This window comes from Lycium ferocissimum, chromosome 5 (assembly GCF_029784015.1).
Source record: "Lycium ferocissimum isolate CSIRO_LF1 chromosome 5, AGI_CSIRO_Lferr_CH_V1, whole genome shotgun sequence".
Lineage (NCBI taxonomy): Eukaryota > Viridiplantae > Streptophyta > Magnoliopsida > Solanales > Solanaceae > Lycium > Lycium ferocissimum.
The window spans coordinates 23,132,378-23,153,119 of record NC_081346.1 but is presented as its reverse complement, the minus strand read 5'-3'; the positions used below and the strand labels follow the sequence as shown (position 1 = coordinate 23,153,119).

The 20,742-nt window shown below is 33.4% G+C and overlaps 3 pseudogenes; all 3 read left to right on the top strand.

The window, feature by feature from the left end:
* Positions 1–2,553: 2,553 nt before the first annotated feature.
* On the top strand, positions 2,554–9,361 carry LOC132058313 (short-chain dehydrogenase TIC 32, chloroplastic-like; annotated as a pseudogene).
* Positions 9,362–9,876: 515 nt separating this feature from the next.
* Positions 9,877–13,129, top strand: LOC132057661 (acetyl-CoA-benzylalcohol acetyltransferase-like; annotated as a pseudogene).
* A 551-nt stretch (positions 13,130–13,680) lies between these two features.
* LOC132057660 (short-chain dehydrogenase TIC 32, chloroplastic-like) lies at positions 13,681–18,770 on the top strand (annotated as a pseudogene).
* The last annotated feature ends 1,972 nt before the right edge of the window (positions 18,771–20,742 follow it).

Here is a 20,742-nt window from a genome sequence, read left to right as displayed (position 1 = left end):
TTTAAAAAAAAAAATAATATTTTTTTAAATAATTTTTTTAAAAAAATATTTAAAAAAAAATTATTTTAAACTTATAAAAAAAAACAATATATATATATATATATATATATATATATATATATATATATATATATATATATATATATATAAAAAAATTGTTTGCTCAAAGGCTTAAAAATTTACCTCAAGTTTTTGTGTATGAAAAATGTATGTGTAAGTGAAATTTTTAATATATTTTTTCATACACAAAATGTGAATGAAATTCTAAGTCTGAGCGTATATACACATTTCATACCATTTTCATACATAAAATTTTGAGCCTAATGTTTAAGTCTTGATAGAGATACACACATTTCATACTTTTTTCATACACAAAATTTGAGCGAATTTTTTAAGCCTTGAGCAAGATATACACATTTCATAGACAAAAATTTAAGCGATAATTTTAGAGTCTTGAATGTTGTATCAAAGTTGTATACAATGTTGTTGTAGTTATATTAATTTTAGAGAAATCCAACATGAACTTTATACACGAAAATGTGAGCGAAATTCTAAGCCTTGAGCGAGATACAAATTTCATACCGTTTTCATACATACAATTTTGAGGTGATTTTTTAAGCCTCGAACGAGATATACAAATTTCATACAGTTTTCATACACTATATTTTGAGCGAACTTTTTAAGCCTTGAGCGAGATATACACATTTCATACAACTTTCATACATAAATTTTTGAGCAAAAAAATTTAAAAAATAAAAATAAAAAATATTTTTTCTTAAAAAAAGTATGTTTGTTATAGGGTTTGTAATGTTATGTTTTGTAAATAAAAAACTATTGTCACGTTTCGAAAATATTTCTTCTTAGTATGTATATATACGTAATTTACCCAAAAAGATAATGGGAAGCCCGTGCTTGCCCTGGCCAACATGAAAAATGAGTCGGTCTGATAACAAAATTATGAAAGTTTTATTACATAAACACAATTACAATTCAAATTGCATCTGTTATAATCCTATATTTTTACGTACGGACTAACGGGTTGAGCGCTAGCTTTAATGGGCTCCTTGCCTTCCACGATTGTAATGAAGGGTTCAAATCCCATTAATCGTGTATAATTCCTTTTTCCTAATTGATATCTCTCCGGATGTAATACGAAGAATTTTTTTTTTTTTTTTAAAAGTACAAAACAACTAATGTATCTTAATCCTTTTTAAAGAATATATGTACACACGTCATAGTGTTTTTCGGGTTCAATCTAAATCCACCTTTTTTTCTTTTAGTTTTCTCTATGTTTAGCTTTAATTTTTCATGAACTTATTATGACTCAGTTTCGGATACACCCCTTATATTTTAAAATCAAACACTTATACCTCCTATGCTACGAGAATTATGAACCTTCACCCTATGAGGTATATTTGTACTAGGTATATTAAAATGTAACTATGAAAAATAAATTACAATTATAAATAAGCCTTTTATGTATTTATTTTATGAAATTTAATAAAGAAGATAATATTTCTTTGAATATCTTTATTCATGCATTTGATTAAGATAGAGAATAAATATTTCTGAAACATGTATCTTTAGAAACTTATTAATAAGAAATGAATACAACTTACTTAATAAGATATACAGTCAGAACTTCCTATAACGACATCCGCATATAATAGCAACTCTCTATAATAACCACGTTTTTTTGGAATCGATTTTTTATGTTATATTTTACTTCTCTATAACAATATTTGCCCTATAACAACGACAACCAACTTTATGATAGCACACTCTTTGTAAAATTACCCCCATATAACAACTATCTTCTTTTTTGGTAATATAATAATTAACTATCTTTATAAAAATAGAATATCTATGATTACCACTAATAAGTGTAGAGATTTTGACCAAATATTTGATCATTTAATACAATATTTATGATAAAAAATATCATATGAATATATATATTGTCATCATTAAAAGATTTTCTTTCGTTATATAAAATGCGATTAAGCTTAGAATTTAGCAATTAAAAATAAAAAATTAGATTTTATACATTTTTTTTGCCTATAACAACAAAATATTATTTAAATGTCAATGTTGTTATAGGTGTATAACAATAATTCTCTATAACGGCCAAAAAATTTCGGACCCAACATTGTCATTATAGAGAGGTTTACTGCATGCCGGACTATTAGTAATAATTTCCTACACTTTAAACATAATTTATTTTTATTTTATTAAAAGATATAAAAATCTTTTAAATATTAATTAACACATTTTTTTTAATATTCTATTAATTTTGTACAATAACCAAATGTCGAAGTAAAATTTAATCATACCTTATATGAAATTTTTTCTTGGAATGAAATAAATAAAAAAACTTACCGTAAATATTTATTATTTTATGCTTATATAAATAGAGCAGTAATGATCCGGTCCAGGCAAAATATCACCACATCATTAAAGACCACACACATGACTTCTTTATGTAATGGCTTAAATGCCCTCAAAATGAATTTTAATCTCCAATAACTAACATGTAGATCCATGTGGCTCCCTGAGTCTTCTAATATCGTAAGTATAGTATATATAAACATAAACAAACCCCTTAATTAAATGTCCAAGGAAAATTTCAGAAACAGCTGGAGAGAAGTAAATAGAACTATGTGGCTTTTCAAGAGAAAAGGGGCATCTGGTTTTTCAAATTCATCAACGGCCGAAGAAGTCACCCATGGAATCGACGGCTCTGGTCTCACTGCCATTGTTACTGGTCGATCCACTCTCCTTTCTTCGTTTCGCTTTTTTTTTTTTTTTTTGGTATAAAAATAATCCCTTTATTCGTTTGGAAGCGTATGGTAATAATTTGACGTTATACTAATGTAAGTAAATGCGTGTAGTTATGAAAAAAACTCGTCTGCTTTGATACATATGAGGTTACATCTCGTAAATACGTGTATTTAGAGGCACTACTAGAACAAAAGTTTTTCCAAGGACATTCCGCAGGTGGGAGACAGGTTCTCTGAGGGTCCGGAAGCAAAATAACCCAAAAAAAAAAGGTATGAACCAAAAATCGCCGGGAAAAAAAAAAGCAGTGAAAAGTACCTTTAGCATGAAAATCATCGTTAAAAGACTTAACGGAGACGGACCGTTAAGTCCTTTGCATGATTTTTCATGCGTTATTGGATCTGTTTTTTTTTTTTTTTTTTTTTTTTTTTTTTTGCCCTTTTCTTTCTTTCTTTCTTTCTTTCCTTTTTCCTTTCTTTCATACTTTAGCCGTTGATTAATCATGCTTTGAGACTTCAAAACTTGAATATTTCGTATAGAACCTGATATTTTTTTTGCACTGATAATGTAGGCCCAATACATCAAGGATATATAGGCGTTCGGATAGTCATTTTAAGGGTTGAAAAGGTGCCGAAGTAAGTTTTGTTTGAAAAAATTTAGTGTTTTTTCATACTTTGACCAACGAATAGTCGTGTGTCGAGACAAACGTCAACATTTTATATAGAACACGATATTTTTTTTGCACAATAATGTAAGCCCAATACATCAAGGATACGTAGACGTTCCGATAGTTATTTTAGGGGTTGAAAAGGTGCCCGAAGTAAGTTTTGTTTGAAAAAACTTAGTGTTTTTTTTTCATACTTTGACCAACGATTAGTCATGTGTCAAGACTCAAACGTCAATATTTTATATAGAACACGATATTTTTTTGCGTACAATAATGTAGGCCAATACATCAAGGATACGTAGACGTTCGGATAGACATTTTAGGGGTTGAAAAGGTGCCCGAAGTAAGTTTTGTTTGAAAAAATTTAGTGTTTTTTTCATACTTTGACCAACGATTAGTCGTGTGTCGGACTCCGAAACGTCAATATTTTATATAGAACCTGATATTTTTTTCTGCGTACAATGCCCAATACATCAAGGATACGTAGACGTTCGGATAGTCATTTTAGGGGCTGAAAAGGTGCCCGAAGTAAGTTTTGTTTGAAAAAACTTAGTGTTTTTTCCATATTTTGACCAATGATTAGTCGTGTCCAAGACTAGAAAACGTCAATATTTTATATGGAACCGATAATTTTTCCGCGTACAATAATGTAGGCCCAATACATCAAGGATACGTAGACGTTCGGATAGTCATTTTAGGGGTTGAAAAGGTGCCGAAGTAAGTTTGTTTGAAAAAACTTAGTGTTTTTTCATACTTTGACCAACGATTAGTCGTGTGTCAAGACTCAAACGTCAACATTTATATAGAACACGATATTTTTTGCGTACAATAATGTAGGCCCAATACATCAAGGATACGTAGACGTTCGGATAGTCAATATTTTGTATAGAACCGATATTTTTCTCGCGTACAATAATGTAGCCCAATATATCAAGGATACGTAGACGTTCGGATCGTCATTTTAGGGGTTGAAAAGGTACCTGAAGTAAGTTTTGTTTGAAAAAACTTAGTGTTTTTTTCATACTTTGACCAATGATTAGTCGTGTGTCAAGACTCCGAAACGTCAATATTTTATATGAAACTTGATAATTTTTTCTGCGTACAATAATGTAGGCCCAATACATCAAGGATACGTAGACGTTCGGATAGTCATTTTAGGGTTGAAAAGGTGCCCGAAGTCATTTTACGTATCCTTGATGTATTGGGCCTACATAATTGTACACTTAAAAAATATCGTGTTCCATATAAAATGTTGACGTTTCGAGTCTTGACACACGACTAATCGTTGGTCAAAGTATGGAAAAAAACACTAAATTTTTTCAAACAAAAACTTACCGAGGCACCTTTTCAACCCCCTAAAATGACTATCCGAAAGTCTACGTATCCTTGATGTATGCCTACATTATTATACGTTAAAAAATATCGTGCTCTATATAAAATGTTGACGTTTCGGAGTCTTGACACACGACTAATCGTTGGTCAAAGTATGGAAAAAACACTAAGTTTTTTCAAACAAAACTTACTTCGGCACCTTTTCAACCCCTAAAATGACTATCCGAACGTCTACGTATCCTTGATGTATTAGGCCTACATTATTGTACGCGAAAAAATATCGGGTTCTATACAAAATATTGACGTTTGAGTCCCGACACACGACTAATCGTTGGCCGAAAGTATGAAAAAAACACTAAGTTTTTTCAAAACGAAACTTAACGGCACCTTTTCAACCCCTAAAATGACTATCCGAACGTACGTATCCTTAATGTATTGTGCCTACATTATTGACACGCGAGAAAAAAATATCGGGTTCTATATAAAATGTTGCGTTTCGGAGTCTTGACACACGACTAATCGTTGGTCAAAGTATGGAAAAAACACTAAGGTTTTTCAAACAAACTTACTTCGGCACCTTTTCCAACCCTAAAATGACTATCCGAACGTCTACGTATCCTCGATGTATTGGGCCTACATTATCAGTACGTAAAATATTATCAAAGTTCCATATAAAATATTGACGTTTCGGAGTCTTGACACACGACTAATCGTTGGTCAAAGTATGGAAAAAATACTAAGTTTTTTCAAACAAAACTTATGGACACCTTTTCAACCCCTAAAATGACTATCCGAACGTCTACGTATCCTTGATGTATTGGGCCTACATTATTGTCAAAAAAAAATATCAGGTTCTATATAAAATATTGACGTTTCGAGTCCGACACACGACTAATCGTTGGTCAAAGTATGAAAAAAACACTAAGTTTTTTCAAAAAACTTGCGCCGGACCACCTTTTCAACCCAAAAATGACTATCGAGCGTCTATATCCTTGATGTATTGGGCCTACATTATTGTACGCGAGAAAAAAATATCAGGTTCTATATAAAATATTGGCGTTTTCGGAGTCTTGATACACGACGATCGTTGGTCAAAGTATGGAAAAAACACTAAGTTTTTTCAAACAAAACTTACTTCGGGCACCTTTTCAATTTTATAATGACTATCCGAGCGTCCTACGTATCCTTGATGTATTAGGCCACATTATTGTACGCGAGAAAAAAATATCGTGTTCTATATAAAATATTGACGTTTCGGAATCGACACACGACTAATCGTTGGTCAAAGTATGGAAAAAACACTAAGTTTTTTCAAACAAAACTCTTGAACCTTTTCAACTCCTAAAATGACTATCCGAACGTCTACGTATCCTTGATGTATTGGGCCTACATTATTGTACGCAAAAAAAAAAAATCATGTTCTATATAAAATATTGACGTTTCGGAATCTTGACACACGACTAATCGTTGGTCAAAGTATGGAAAAAACACTAAGTTTTTTCAAACAAAACTTTCTTCGGCCATCTTTTCAACCCCTAAAATGACTATCCGAACGTCTATGTATCCTTGATGTATTGGGCCTACATTATTGTACGCAGAAAAAAATATCAGGTTCTATACAAAATATTCAAGTTTTGGAGTCTCGAAGCATGATTAATCAACGGCTAAAGTATGTAAAAAAGTGTGAAAGAAAGGAAAAAGGAAAGAAAGAAAAGGAGAAGAAAAAAAAAACATATCCAATAACGCATGAAAATCATGCGTTAAGGGACCTAACGGGTCCGTCTCCGTTAAGTCCTTTAACGCATGATTTTAAATGCGTTAAAGTGCTTTATCTCGTACCTCGTTTTTTTTCCGGGGTATTTTGGTTCATACCCCTTTTTTTGGGGGTTATTTTGGTTAGGACTCGGTTCAAACACTGAAAACTTTCTAAGGTGCCGTTTGGTCATAAAAATTATTCACTTTTTTTTGAAATTTTTTTCACTTTTTTCACTTTTGGGCTTTTGGTCGGAAATATTCCGAATATAACTTGAAGTTGTATTTCGAAATACAAAAAACTCAAAAAACTTATTTTTCAAATTCTTTTTTGACTTTTTTATAATTACATTTCACCAAAAGCTACCATTTAAAAAACTATGGCTAAACACAATTCTAACTTCAAAAATTTCAAAAAAAAAGTGAATTTATTTTTTATATCTATGGCCAAACGCCTACTAATTTTTCCGTGTTAAAACACTACTATTTAGATTTTTCACCGGTATTATGTGGGAATAGCCACTGAACAATTTTCAGTGGGAAAATAGTGATTTTTTAGCAGTGAGGCAAGAAATTAGCAACATTTGTTTTGCTAATAAACATGCATGGATCCATTTGCAGGAGCATCGAGTGGTATTGGTGCTGAAACTAGCCGTGTTCTTGCTCTGTGCGGAGTTCATGTTATCATGGCTGTCAGGAATATGGCTGCTGGAAAAGATGTTAAAGAAGCAATAGTAAAAGAAATCCCTGCTGCTAAAGTTGATGTAATGGAGTTAGATCTTAGTTCATTTGCATCAGTAAGGAAATTTGCAGCCGACTTTGTACCATCACATCTCTCATTGAACATTTAATGTAAGTGACAGTATAATACTGGAAGAATTGCACTTTTCTTCCCAAGTTTTCCAAGAATCTTACTAATGGTTCCTGTTTTTCCGTTAGTAATAATGCTGCAGCGCCGGTGGAATTCCCTTTACACTTTCGAAGACAACATAGAGCTGCAATTTGCCACAAATCATCTAGGTACACGTACGTCTGTTCGTAAATTAAGTGTATTAATTTATTTCTGCGCAATATATTTGTCACGAGGCAACTTCCTTAGATGTTCAGGAAGGGCGATGTGAGGCAAAACAACCGACTTTTATGTGATTACGCTAGAGTTACGGGTAAACTAATATCAAGGGGGACATTAAATTCATACTTGCTAGCTGTTATTTTATCTTGGGACCATAATTATTCCTTTTTCTTGTTGTGATTGCAGGTCATTTTCTTTTGACAAATTTGTTGTTGGACAAGATGAAGGAGACATCACGTGAAACAAAGAAAGTGGGAAGGATTGTGAATGTTTCCTCGGAGGCTTATTGTACAATTGCATATCGCGAGGGAATTCGCTTTGACAAAATTAATGATTCCAAAAGGTAATCTAACTAAATTTTTGATCCTGAATTTCCAAAAGCTATCTTGTCTACGTTGTTTGTTATGTTATCTGCAGCTACAGCAGCTTTGGAGCATACGGCCAATCAAAGCTGGCCAACATATTGCACGCGTATGAGCTCACAAGACGCTTAAAGGTGCTTTTCAGAAAATAAATCTTATGATATAAATAAATCTTATGATATGTCTTCATTCCTCGCGATAAATAAACATATTTCTTGGAGTAGATATTTGTGTATTTCTTTTTGTACATCGAGAAATCGTTGGTTTAATTTACATTGTCTGACTTCTGCAGCCATGCCAGGCATAGCTTTGGCTAAGAGGTCGATGCCATTCAATTGAACTCTAAAAATTTGAGTGCTCTTTATTTCGAACAGGAAGATGGAGTGGAAATAACGGCAAATTCACTTCATCCTGGAACAATCACAACCAATATTTTTCGTCATATGGGTATTTTTAATGGTAATAATAAGATTCTATTTTCTTCCTTTTTCTACATATAGTAGCTGCTGTCTGATTAATATATATATATATATATATATATATATATATATATATATTGAGATATTTCATTTAAACTATGCTCCCTTTTCTGTATGTTACAGGTCTTATAAGCAAGCTTGGAAAATTTATATATATATATGTATGTATGTATGTATGTATATATTGAGATATTTCATTTAAACTATGCTCCCTTTTCTGTATGGTACAGGTCTTATAAGCAAGCTTGGAAAATTTATATTTAAAAATGTTCAACAGGTATGTTCCACATCGAAGCATTTAAATTTGCAGTATGCACAATTTCTTTTGCAAATTTATAGAATTTTTGGCATCTTCCAGAGCAAGTAGCTTAGCTCATGCCGGGAAAATTGCCTACGTAGTATGAGTTCTTTTTATTTTTTTTTAATTTTTTTATAAATAACATTAACGCTCTTGTCGTGAATCAGTTGGATAAATATTCATCAGTCTCATTTAGAAACATAATTGGCAAAATTTCCAGCTATTTTACATGGAGAAGGATGCGTTTAACTTTCATTTTTAATCTTCTCTAGGGAGCATCAACCACCTGCTATGTGGCATTGCATCCACAATTGAAGGGGATAAGTAGTGAACATTTTTGGGACAACAATTTGGCGACAACAACAGCGGTGGCTCGGGATGTGGATTTGGCTAACAAACTCTGGGATTTCAGTATGGATTTAGTCAAATAACATTCACTACATTTTGTTAGTAAAGGAGAAAAATGACACTGTATTTGGTCTTTTGTACGTTATGTTTAAATTCCCATTAGTTAGAGATGGATTTCTGGTTGTATTGTTATAGTATATCAAATCCTCAGCTTTATGGAAAATGTAGAACGTCTCTGGGAAGGAACTGATTGTTCACCAAATGAAAAGCTTTGTTGAGAGCGAAAACGATCGAGGAGGTAAACTCTTAGGCAGAATTTGATTAGATGTAGATTTTGTTTTGGAGGTATAAACAGTTGCTTGTAATATCTTAAGCCTTAATTTTAAGGAGCTGTTTAGCCAAATCCACATCCCGAGCCACCGCTGTTAAATATGTATTAAAATTTTTGTTAAATGTGTACAAATTATTCAAGAACCATCAACCTAAACAGCTCCTTAAAATTAAGGCTTAAGATATTACAAGTAACTGTTTATACCTCCAAAACAAAATCTACATCTAATCAAATTCTGCCTAAGAGTTTACCTCCTCGTTTTCGCTTTCAAATATTCAAGTTTTTCTGTTTTGTTTGTAAACCATCAAAGAATTTCACCATAAACCAAATGCTAAGATAGGGGAGCATAAATTTCGGATAACAATGAGTATAATTTTCCAACAAATTGGTTCTTAACAAAACGTATCCCGAAATATTAGTGCTATTATTATGTAAAGCCCCGTAAGCAAAGCTGCCGATGTATGGAGATTCTACACAAACAATCCGAGCTGTTCATGCAGTGCAACGACAAACTCCGTGTAAGCAAAGTTGCCTGTTGCACTATCTTCCAGTTGACATCTCTTTATTACTCCTTGCGGTTCAAAATAAATAGGGAAAAGGACACTGTGTGTCCACTCAACCAAACCAATCCTACATTTAACTATTGTTTGGGCTTAATTTCATTAGGTGTCCGTTTATTAAAATAATGTCAAAAAAAATGGCGGTCGAAATTTTAAAAAAATAATGCCAAAAATTTGCGACCCCAATCAATGTTAAAAAAAAAAAAAAGACTTTTTTTACAGCATATATACATATGTTGGAATTATATATACACTTTATATACAAGAATTATACATTTTATATACATATCTTTGGAATTAATCAACATTTATTATAAATAAATTATACGTTATACATTTATTATACACATATTATACAATAATGATATGATATTTATTTTTAACATATACAGTAGTGATACATATTATATACCACAATGATACGGTTTCTACAATACATTTTTTATACATAGGGTATACTTTTTATACAAGATTGATCTGAGTTTGTATACACATGCTAGAATCATATACACTTGCTATACAAAAATAATACATATTATATACAAAAATGATACAATTTTCTATTTTTTACGTGGGTTTGCCTTTGTCTTTGATACACATTATATACACAAATGATACATATTATATACAAAAATGATACATACCTTAGTGATTCATATTTTATACAGTTTCTATTCATTACAGATAGGTACTAATACATATTTTATACACAAATGACATATATTATATATTAAAATCGCCTCAAACATTTTTGTGTTTGGGTTTTTATTTGAAAATTGTCTTATTTAAGTTTTGGCTAATGGATGGGATTAGTTTAATTGCTACATTTTAGGTTTGCGAAAAATTGGGCTAGAGGGTGGGATTATTTATGGCCGACCGGCCATATATGTCCTTTTCCCAAATAAATATTCACCTAGCCTTTTTCACATCCTTTAAAATACTACTCCTTCAGTACAAAACTATTGAGGATGTACGCAGTGGCAGAGCCAGAATTTTCACTGAGAGGGTTAAAAATATAAACTAATAACAAACGAAGAAGCTAAGGGGTTCAACATCTACTATATATACAACAACAACATCTACTATATATACATAAAAAATAATTTTAACCTTATATATGGGGGGTAATCTTTTGCCGAAGGGGGTTCGGGTGGACCTCTTAGCCATTACCTGGCTCCGCCCCTGATTGTAAGTTTGGGCACATGGATTAAAGAATTCACTAACTCCTAAAAATTAAGAATGGTTTGACTAAAATACCCTTAATTATAATTTTCTTTTCTTTTTAGGTTGACATAATTATTATGGAGATATGGAAGTGTGTCAAGGGTAAATTTGGGGGAAAGAGCTAAATAGTTTCTTGATTTTTTTAAAACATTAGTTATTTTGAACCAACCTTTAGTGGCTAAAACCTCAATTATTTTGGACCGCACGGAGTAACTCCAGTAAGAAGACATTAACTCCTAGAAAAAAATAGGTATTTTGACTAAACTAGCCTTAATTAACAAGACTCTTGCCTATTTCTTGCCTTAAGTAAATAGGAGTAAATCTGGAAAAAATAAAGTTAATTCCTTCTTGATTATGCAAGTGGACACCTATTTTGAACCAAAATAAAAAGGCTAAGTGGATACTTATTTTGAACCGGAGAAGTATATACTATATATACGTACATACAGTGATAGAGATTCTACAAAATAAACTAATTAATGCCAGCCAACGTAACTTGCCATGTTCATGAGAACCCCTAATCTAAGGAATATTTTATAACCAACATAAAGAAAAAGGAACTCGATGGACTCCAGAAACTTTGATCCTTTTAATAAATATTTCCCTATTCAGAGTTCTCTTTTTTTTTTTTTTTTTTTTTTTTTTTTTTTTTGGGCGGGGGGGCCGGGGGGGGGGGGGGGGGGTTGGGGTTGTTGTTCTGAATCTTTTGTCGTCAATAAGCCAATCCTAATGACAAGTTGGAGATTCAAATCCAGACAAGGAAAATGTTAAAGCCCTCAACTCCTACCCCGAATCATCTTCGGACCCTCAATCTTTCATTGTTTGATATGCCGGATCCTAGTAACTATGTAACAATTCTGTTTCACTATTTGCCGAGCAGTGAATTTAACAATATGGAAATAGTGATAAGCTGCAGAAATCTTTGGCTAAGACATTAGCCAAGTTTTACCCTCTAGCTAGCTGGAAGATTTAATAAATATGACCTTTCAACTCACTGGTATGACCAAGGTGTTGATTATATATGTTGAAACCCGAGTCAATGCGGATAATTTGGAATCCAAGTGAATACATGCAATTGTGGGGGCCTAGTCACGGGTATACAAATTTCACACATCGCAGCAGATAGTTTCAATTTAGCAACATTTGTCAATGAATGCGCACACGTTAACCAAAACAGGGACAACAAAAGATTGTCTCCTGAATTTTGGTCATTTGTCGTCCCTCTTTCCCACAAGAGTACTGCCACTAGAACATCATCAATTTTCTTCACTGCCTTCCGAAATAGTCAGCCCTAAGATTGTCACGAGGAGGTTTGTTTTTGATGCTATATCGCAATAGCAAAGGTCAAAGACATAATAAATTCTAGTGTCCCATTCATGAAACCGACTCGAGTGATGGCCGTTTGTCGTTAATATGGAAAGTTCTTGCAGGCATTTCCTCAACCAAACATGGCCATTCAAGGGACTCTTGTTTAACATTTCCTATTAATGTGAGGGGAAAATCAAAATTACCATCTTTAGAATATGCTCTCGGAAATTGTTGCATATCTGGAATTGCAACTTTTGAGGCAAACCAGTACTCATCTTGACAGGAGTTAAATGATTTTGTTAACTTAGTAGGAAGCACAACAAGGGACACATCAATAGGCATTGGTAAGGCGAGCATCGATGATATTACCTCTATGATTGTTGATGTAAGCAGAGAATTTCTAAGCAAATTTGGTCAAAAAGACGAGATGGACATTTATGAAGCAGACTTTGGTTGGGAAAGCCATTATGGGTGAGCAGTGCTAGCAGAAGTTTTGAAGTAATTATTCTGATGGACACAAAAGATGGTGATGGAATAGAAGTATGGGTTAGTTTGAAGGAGAATAACATAGCTGAATTCGAGAGAAGTCCTGATATTTTGTCCTCTATACATATATAAAATTCGAAATTAGCATTTTTATTCATCGATTTGGATAAAATGAGACTGCTGCGTTGTGTATCTTCCTAAGGATGTTATCTTTTTCCTTCACATTGCTTCTTGTTGAAAGATCATTCATATATATTGGTAGTAATTTTTTATTTTTTTTTAACAATGTATATTAGTTAACATATCATGCATTAATTTACTGCAACGTTATGCTGTAATTTTAACCATAGTTAGATAGTGGAGCATAAATTTCGGATTACAACGAGTACAATTATCCAACAAATTGGTGCTTAAAAGTAGTGCTTTAGTGCTCCGTAAGGAAAGCTACATATTGGCTATTGCACCATTTTCCATATGTACATATATGGAGATTTTACACAAACAATTATTAATGTTGTGCGAGCACTGCACCATCAAACTCCGTGTAAGCAAAGTTGCCTGTTCCACCATTATCAACTTCACATCTCTTTATATACGTACAGTAAGTGATACAGATACAGATTCTACAAAAAAAAAAAACAAGCAGAGTAGCAAAAGCTAAACGACTCGAACTGACTGCAAAAGCTAAACGACTCGAACTGACTTTAACTATGTGGATTTTCAATAGAAAAGGGGCATCTGGATTTTCATATTCCTCCACTGCTGAAGACGTTACCCATGGAATCGACGGCTCTGCTCTCACTGCCATTGTTACTGGTCTGTTTTCACCCATCGGATATTCACGTTGAAAATTGCTTACAGTTTTGGATTCTTGAAATTTGTGTCCCTCTTTATACTGTCATGTTATCTTTAACTACACTTAAAAGACTCCTGTCCAACACTACGCCTCATATCGCGTGTAAGTAAACGACTAGCTTTGCGTCCATTTTGTTCACTGCTCTGTTTTTTTTTCTAAATCTGCATGGATTCCAAGAAATTTTAGGTCTTTCATGACCACTTTCCTCCATGTGACTTTAGGTCTTACTCCATCCGTCCCATATTAATTGTCCACATTACTAAAAATATTCGTCCCAAAATACTTGTCCATTTACAAAACCAAAATAGAATTAATTAAATTTTTCCTATTTTGTCCGTAGCTAATTGTTTTTTAAAGTAACCAATATTGATTAGAGTGAAATATATTGGAGAGAGATAAGAGTAATATAGTAAAACTACACTTTTATTTATGATTTCTTAAAGGGCGCGAAGGGGAAGATGGACAAGTAATATGGGATGGAGGGAGTAGTGCATTCTTACATATTTTACTCTAGTTGTTTTACTTGTACTTTTTGTCGAATGCCATTATTTTGTTGATGTTGTCTAATTTTTGTATGAACACATTATCCACATTTCCAGGACATTCATCTTGTACTTGTAGATAGAGGCCCATAAGGCATTGTTGGTTTCAGAACTATTCAACGAAAACAAGACCTTCACTTTGTTGTATTATGTATCGTCCTATACCATGTTGACTCCCATATATCCTCTAGAGATGCCAAGAGCACAAAAGAAAACTTTGATTGCTCAACAATATTCAATTTGAACAGTTAGAGACAGGGTGGTATTCCTTTTCAACTTCCTAACTCCAATTAGTGCTCTAGTTGTTAGATGAACAATCCATCTAAAGGAACAAGTAGCTGATTTGGACTCTTTCATGAGTATTTATATTAAGGGTTCAGGATAAACTTATGTTTTGAACCAGAACAACAGAATTGGTAACTAAATTTCATTCAGAATCTCTTGATGTGCTCTAAAGCAATAATGAAATATCAAGATTCCCTCCTAGTAGTAGATAGGCAGATCTCCTGATAAAAGCCTCGCTATTGCATAATGGGTCCACTCATAGATTAGAGTATTTGAAAGGCCGGGCAACTGTAGAATGGATGAAGCTATGGAGTGTACTATTACAGTTTTAGTGTCAACTCTACAATAGTAACTAATTAATTGGGAATCTACAATTTTAGGTTTACCTCTTCTGCATTTGCCCTACCATTGCTACTGCTGATATATGATAAAAATTGAGATTGGCGTTACTAATGTAAATACGAGTGATTATGACAATCTGTTGAGGTTACATCAGAATCTGTCATGCAAAGTCTGTGCAATGCAAAGCCAAGCACAAAATGATATTGAGAAGCAGGAAATTTTAAACATTTAGCAGCAATTGATTTGCATATAAACATCCATTTTCAGGAGCATCGAGTGGTATCGGTACTGAAACTACCCGTACCCTTGCTCTGCGTGGAGTTCATGTTATCATGGCTGTCAGGAATATGGCTGCTGGAAAAGATGTTAGAGAAGCAATAGAAAAGGAAATTCCTGTGGCCAAAGTTGATGTGATGGAGTTAGATCTTAGTTCATTGGCATCAGTAAGGAAATTTGCAGCTGATTTTATATCATCAGGTCGCCCTTTGAACATTCTAATGTAAGTGACGAATAAGAGTGGTAATCACAAAGTGGAAGAGTTTGCGCTTCTGCAAGAGTCCTTTCCCCTCTTCATTTATCTCCGTACACATGTACTAACATTATCTTGTCATTCTTAAGTAATAATGCAGGCGTGATGGCAATTCCCTTTACACTCTCCAAAGACAACATAGAGCTGCAATTTGCCACAAATCATCTAGGTACGACTGTTAAGTTGGTTCTGTGCACATTTCTATCACGGGATGAAGAAAAGCATAATCAGGTGCTATGAAGATATGGCAAGTTGACGTCTGGAAATAAGAGGAAAGCCTTAAATAGTACTAGTAGAATCTTTTCTTTCAAACAATAGCTCATTCAGAAAAATGATAGAATCAGGTTTAAATGTATCTCCTTGCCGATATTACTAAAATGAAGATTCAGTTCCTCAAACAAAGGACATCAATGATCGAGTTGTCAATACCTTTTCATCTTAGACTTCATTTATTAATGCGGACGTAGAAAGCCTTTTCAGACCTGAATCAACTTGTATGTGCAACAATCAGGGGCGGATCTACTTGGGGGCCAGGGTGTTCACCCGAACACCCTCGGCAAAAAATTACAATGTATATATAGGGTAAATTTCCTGTGTTTATGTGCATATATTAACTTTTGAACACCCTCGGCAAAAAATGACAGTGTATATATATATATATATATTTTTTTTTTTCGAACACCCTGAATGAAAATCCTGGATCCGCCACTGGCAACAATGATACAAGGGAGATAAAGCATGATCTTAGATTAATACTGCTAAGGTTTTCTACGTTGGAGCCAGTTTTCATATGGACGTAGAAAGCCTTTGCCTGTACTTTCCACTCTTCAATCACACAATACATATGTGACAGATCTTACAAGGTTTGTATTTAACTACAATATTAGATGAAAGATGGATGATGATTCTAAAATTGCACTTTTATGAGGGAAATTCATACCCACTTAATCATCTTAGCCATAATTATTCTCTTTTCTTGTGCTTGCAGGTCATTTTCTTTTGACAAATTTGTTGTTGGACAAGATGAAGGGGAGACATACGTTAAACAAAGAGAAAGGGAAGGATAGTGAATGTTTCATCAGAGGGCTCATCGTAATGTCACATATCGTGAGGGAATTCTACTGATAAAATTAATGAACAGCAAAAGGTTATATTAAAGTTTCAGTGCTAAGTTTAATCATGACTATAAATAAACCTCTGTTTACCGGAATCATTGTTTCAATCGTTTGCTGACTTTTGTAAGCATATGAGGGAGTGCTGTCTTACAGCTCCAGAAGTTGTATGCTTGTGTGATATATTTTGAGAAAGATGTTTCCTAATGTGAGTTACTGGATGTTATACTATCCGTTTTGGGAATCCTACTATGAACTACGTTGGTTATCCCTAATTTCGTCATCACACTCTTGAATTGATCATTGATCTTATTTGGTTTCGCTCAATCTTAGTTCTGTTAATACTCTTGAACTAATAAAAGACGACACAGTTTTCATGCTCACAGTTGGTGACTCATTGCGATCATTTGAAATTTAGAGCTGCCGTGAGAAATATTTACAGAGACAAAAACAGATTTTCGGACTATTGTATTCTCTGCTCTGTACTTTTGCATAGAGAACAATCCCTCTATACATCATGCGGATCATTTGTCTTGAGAGAAACAAAAGATGCTTTGAGGGGGGAAAGCAGAAGATATCTATTGACAAATATAAGTGCTACGGAATCTACCTTTTTTTGCTGCAATTAAGAGATAGTTGATGATGTATCATATATTTTTGATTTGTTATTAGAAGCTCTGAGCTAATTGCTATAATGCTGTAATGGAACTATTGTAAATCTGCTTTATACTCTTGCAGCACCTTCTTGGTACTAGCTGCAACTAAATTACTTATTTTATTTTAAAAAAAACGTATTTGGCCTTTGTAAATTGATTTCCACTCTCTGTTGTTTGGAATCTGTTTGCAGCTACAGCAGGTACTTGGCATACAGCCAATCCAGCTGGCTAACATACTGTTCAAATGAGCTCACAAAACGCCAGTGTGTTTTTCTCATAAATAAATCTTATATTCTGCTTTCTCGTCTGATTTTCGTCTGGAGTTCTTGCGTATTGCTCCATTCCAAGAGACAAATGCATTTGTTGATAGTAGAATGTATTTCCTTTTGTCCCATCAAGAAATGCTAGGTTTGCAGTTACTGGAATCTGTAGTCAATCATAGCTGGAGCTGAGGTATCCATGCTATGCAATTTAGACTCTTAAGAATTTTAGTTAATCTTTAATTTGAACAGGAAGATGGTGTGGAAATAACTGCAAATTCACTTAATCCAGGAGCAATCACAACCAATCTTTTCCGTCATATGACTCTCATTAATGGTAATAATATTCCCTCTTTATGTCTCCTTTTCCTTTTATCCTTTTCTATTAGCTGCTAGCTTCAGATTAATATTAATGAAATGTGTAGTACGTTATGCCTTCTTTAGGTATCTGGAATAGAGCCTCTGGCCCTCTAACTGTTACTAAATCATGGCATTGCATGACAGCAAATGGCTTTTGCCTTTTGATTTGTAGTTTTCTGGAGTGCCAGTATCTTTCAGACCCTCACATTCTGCAAATTAGTTCTTAATTCTGTTTTGGTGAAGTCTCTTTTTTTCCCCCTAGTGGACTTTGCATGGCCTTGTGAGGCACATTTATCTCTATGACATTTGACATTTCTCAAAGTCTCTTCATGTAGTGCTAAGCCTACAGGTCGTTATAGAATGTTTACTTGTAATGTTTGTGTTGCATGCTGCCTAAGGAGAATATTTTCATAACATCATCCTTTCTGCTTCCTTATCAAAAAAACAACATCATCCTTTCTGCTTAAATTTGGTAGAAAAGTAATGCGGCGTTTTCTGTATTTCCCAGGTTTAGCAAGTACGGTTGGAAGACTTGTGCAAAAATGTTCAACAGGTATGTTCTGCTTGAATCATTCAAGTTTGCAGTATGCAAGTTTCACCATTTTCCACAGATTCTTTTGGAAGTGTAAACAGGTTGCCAAATGATGAAATTCCATTTTTCCTCTTCTGTAGGGAGCATCAACCACCAGTTATTTAGCATTGAATCCACAAGTGAAGGGGGTGAGTGGCGAATATTTTCTGGACAACAATCTGGCTACCCCGACGACGCTGGCTAGGGACATGGATTTGGCAAAGAGACTCTGGGATTTTAGTATGGATTTGGTCAAGTAACAAACAATATGTACCAGTAAAATGGAAGACTTTCTATTTCATCGTTTATTATGTTTATTAATGTATTAAGAGTTAGAAATGGATTAGTTGCCAGTATTCGTAGTGTATCTTTCAGCTTTCTGGCAAATGTTGAACGCTCTGGTAAGGAATTGAGCATTTTCCTGAGCTTTTGCGAGGTCCTACTCTCCGTCTCAAATTATTTTTTTGTTTTTATTTTTACAGCGCCCGCAAAATATTAATTAAGAATGTTTTATTTGATTAATTTTAACCCTTATTTATATCTAAGTTATAATCTCTCTTTATTAAATTTTTACTCTATTTTATGTGTCATATCCATTAATGACACAATTCTATTAAGGGTAAAATGGGAAAAATAATTGTGCCTTGAATTTTTAAAACGATAAATAATTTGAAATAAATATTTTTAGTAACCATGACAAAATTTGAGACAGGGAGTACTGATTTAGCTTTCTTTGTTTTCTAATTTCCGTTATGTTCTCTCTCTCACACCTAAATTCACTTAAGATTGAGTGTGTCTAGTACAACGTAAAATATATTTCTTTCAAAAACTTGATCAAATTATCCCTTTGCTTGTCATCGAGAAAATATTTTCCTTCTTACGAGAATGTTAATTTTTTGCACCAAATAAGATAAAATCCACAACAATCTTAACTGTTACTGGATGTTACTTGTTCAACCTATGTATAAACATTATTATATATTTTTATGTAAAAACATTTCAAAAGGTCATTCAACTACTGAAATTGATATAAAAGTTTATTTTGTATATCAATAAAATTTCAACTTTTCTTTTATAAAATCACTCAACCAAAGATTATGTTAAAACTCGACTTTGCCCCCTTAACATTTTGGGTTTAAAAAATTATACCCCTTTATATTTTGAATGGATAATAAACTTCCTTAATCTTAAATCAATGGCTAGAAATGAGTTGGATTATTGCGTATATTTTTAAAATGTCTTGATTGCGATTAATATTTAGCTAAAACTTCCTCCCGTCTGTTTGCACCCATATTTCTCACGATCTCATTTCTTCCAAATTACTGTTATATTCATTTTAAGGAAGAAAAAAAAACCTCATTTCAGACCACAACCGCTTCTCCCCTCTCACTGTGCAAAGCTCTTCGATCAAATTCCCAAGCCGGATACACTGAATCCGAGTTTCGTGATCTTTTTTTTTTTTTGAAGTCTCAAGATGAATCTTTTGCAAGAGACCGAAGATTACATCTGTGAATCCATCGAGAGACGCTTGATTAGCAGTATATTTATCAAAGACAGAGAGAAGAAGAATAGTGTATAGCACTTCATGGGACGATGCTGTTGAGAAATCCGTACAGTTATTTCACGCGCTGATCCCGAGAAAGTAATTCTTATTCCACTCCCTAATTATATCCTTTTTTTTTTGTTATATGTTTTATCGTGTAAGTTCATGTAATTGATTATTGATGGTAGTAATTTTGGTTGCAAAAGCGCTATGTGATGAAATACAGACATTCTGATGGTAGATTGGTTCTCCCTTTACTGTGTATGTGTATATATATATATAGAGAGAGAGAGAGAGAGAGCCCTGTTTTCGAAATTTTCTATTGTTTTATAAGCCAAATACTTAATTCCTCTTTGGGAATTAGATCTTAGTGATATGAACTTGAATTATGAATTGGGTTTAAGTCTTTTATGTGAGTTCTCTTGATTAGCCTACACTTTTGAAGCACATATGTTTAGCGTGTGTATAAGAAGCAACAACAACATCTGGTAAATCGCGGTATGAGAATGGCAGAGGGAAGAGGTAAAATGTCTGTGACGACTTACACTGCATCTTGGAAGATAGAATTTATTCCGGAAGACCGCAAGAGAAAAGCGTGATGAAAAAGGTCGGATAAAGCATAAACGATTGAAGAATACGAAAATGAAACTAACGAAAGCGAAAATATGTGTATAAGAAGATATACACTA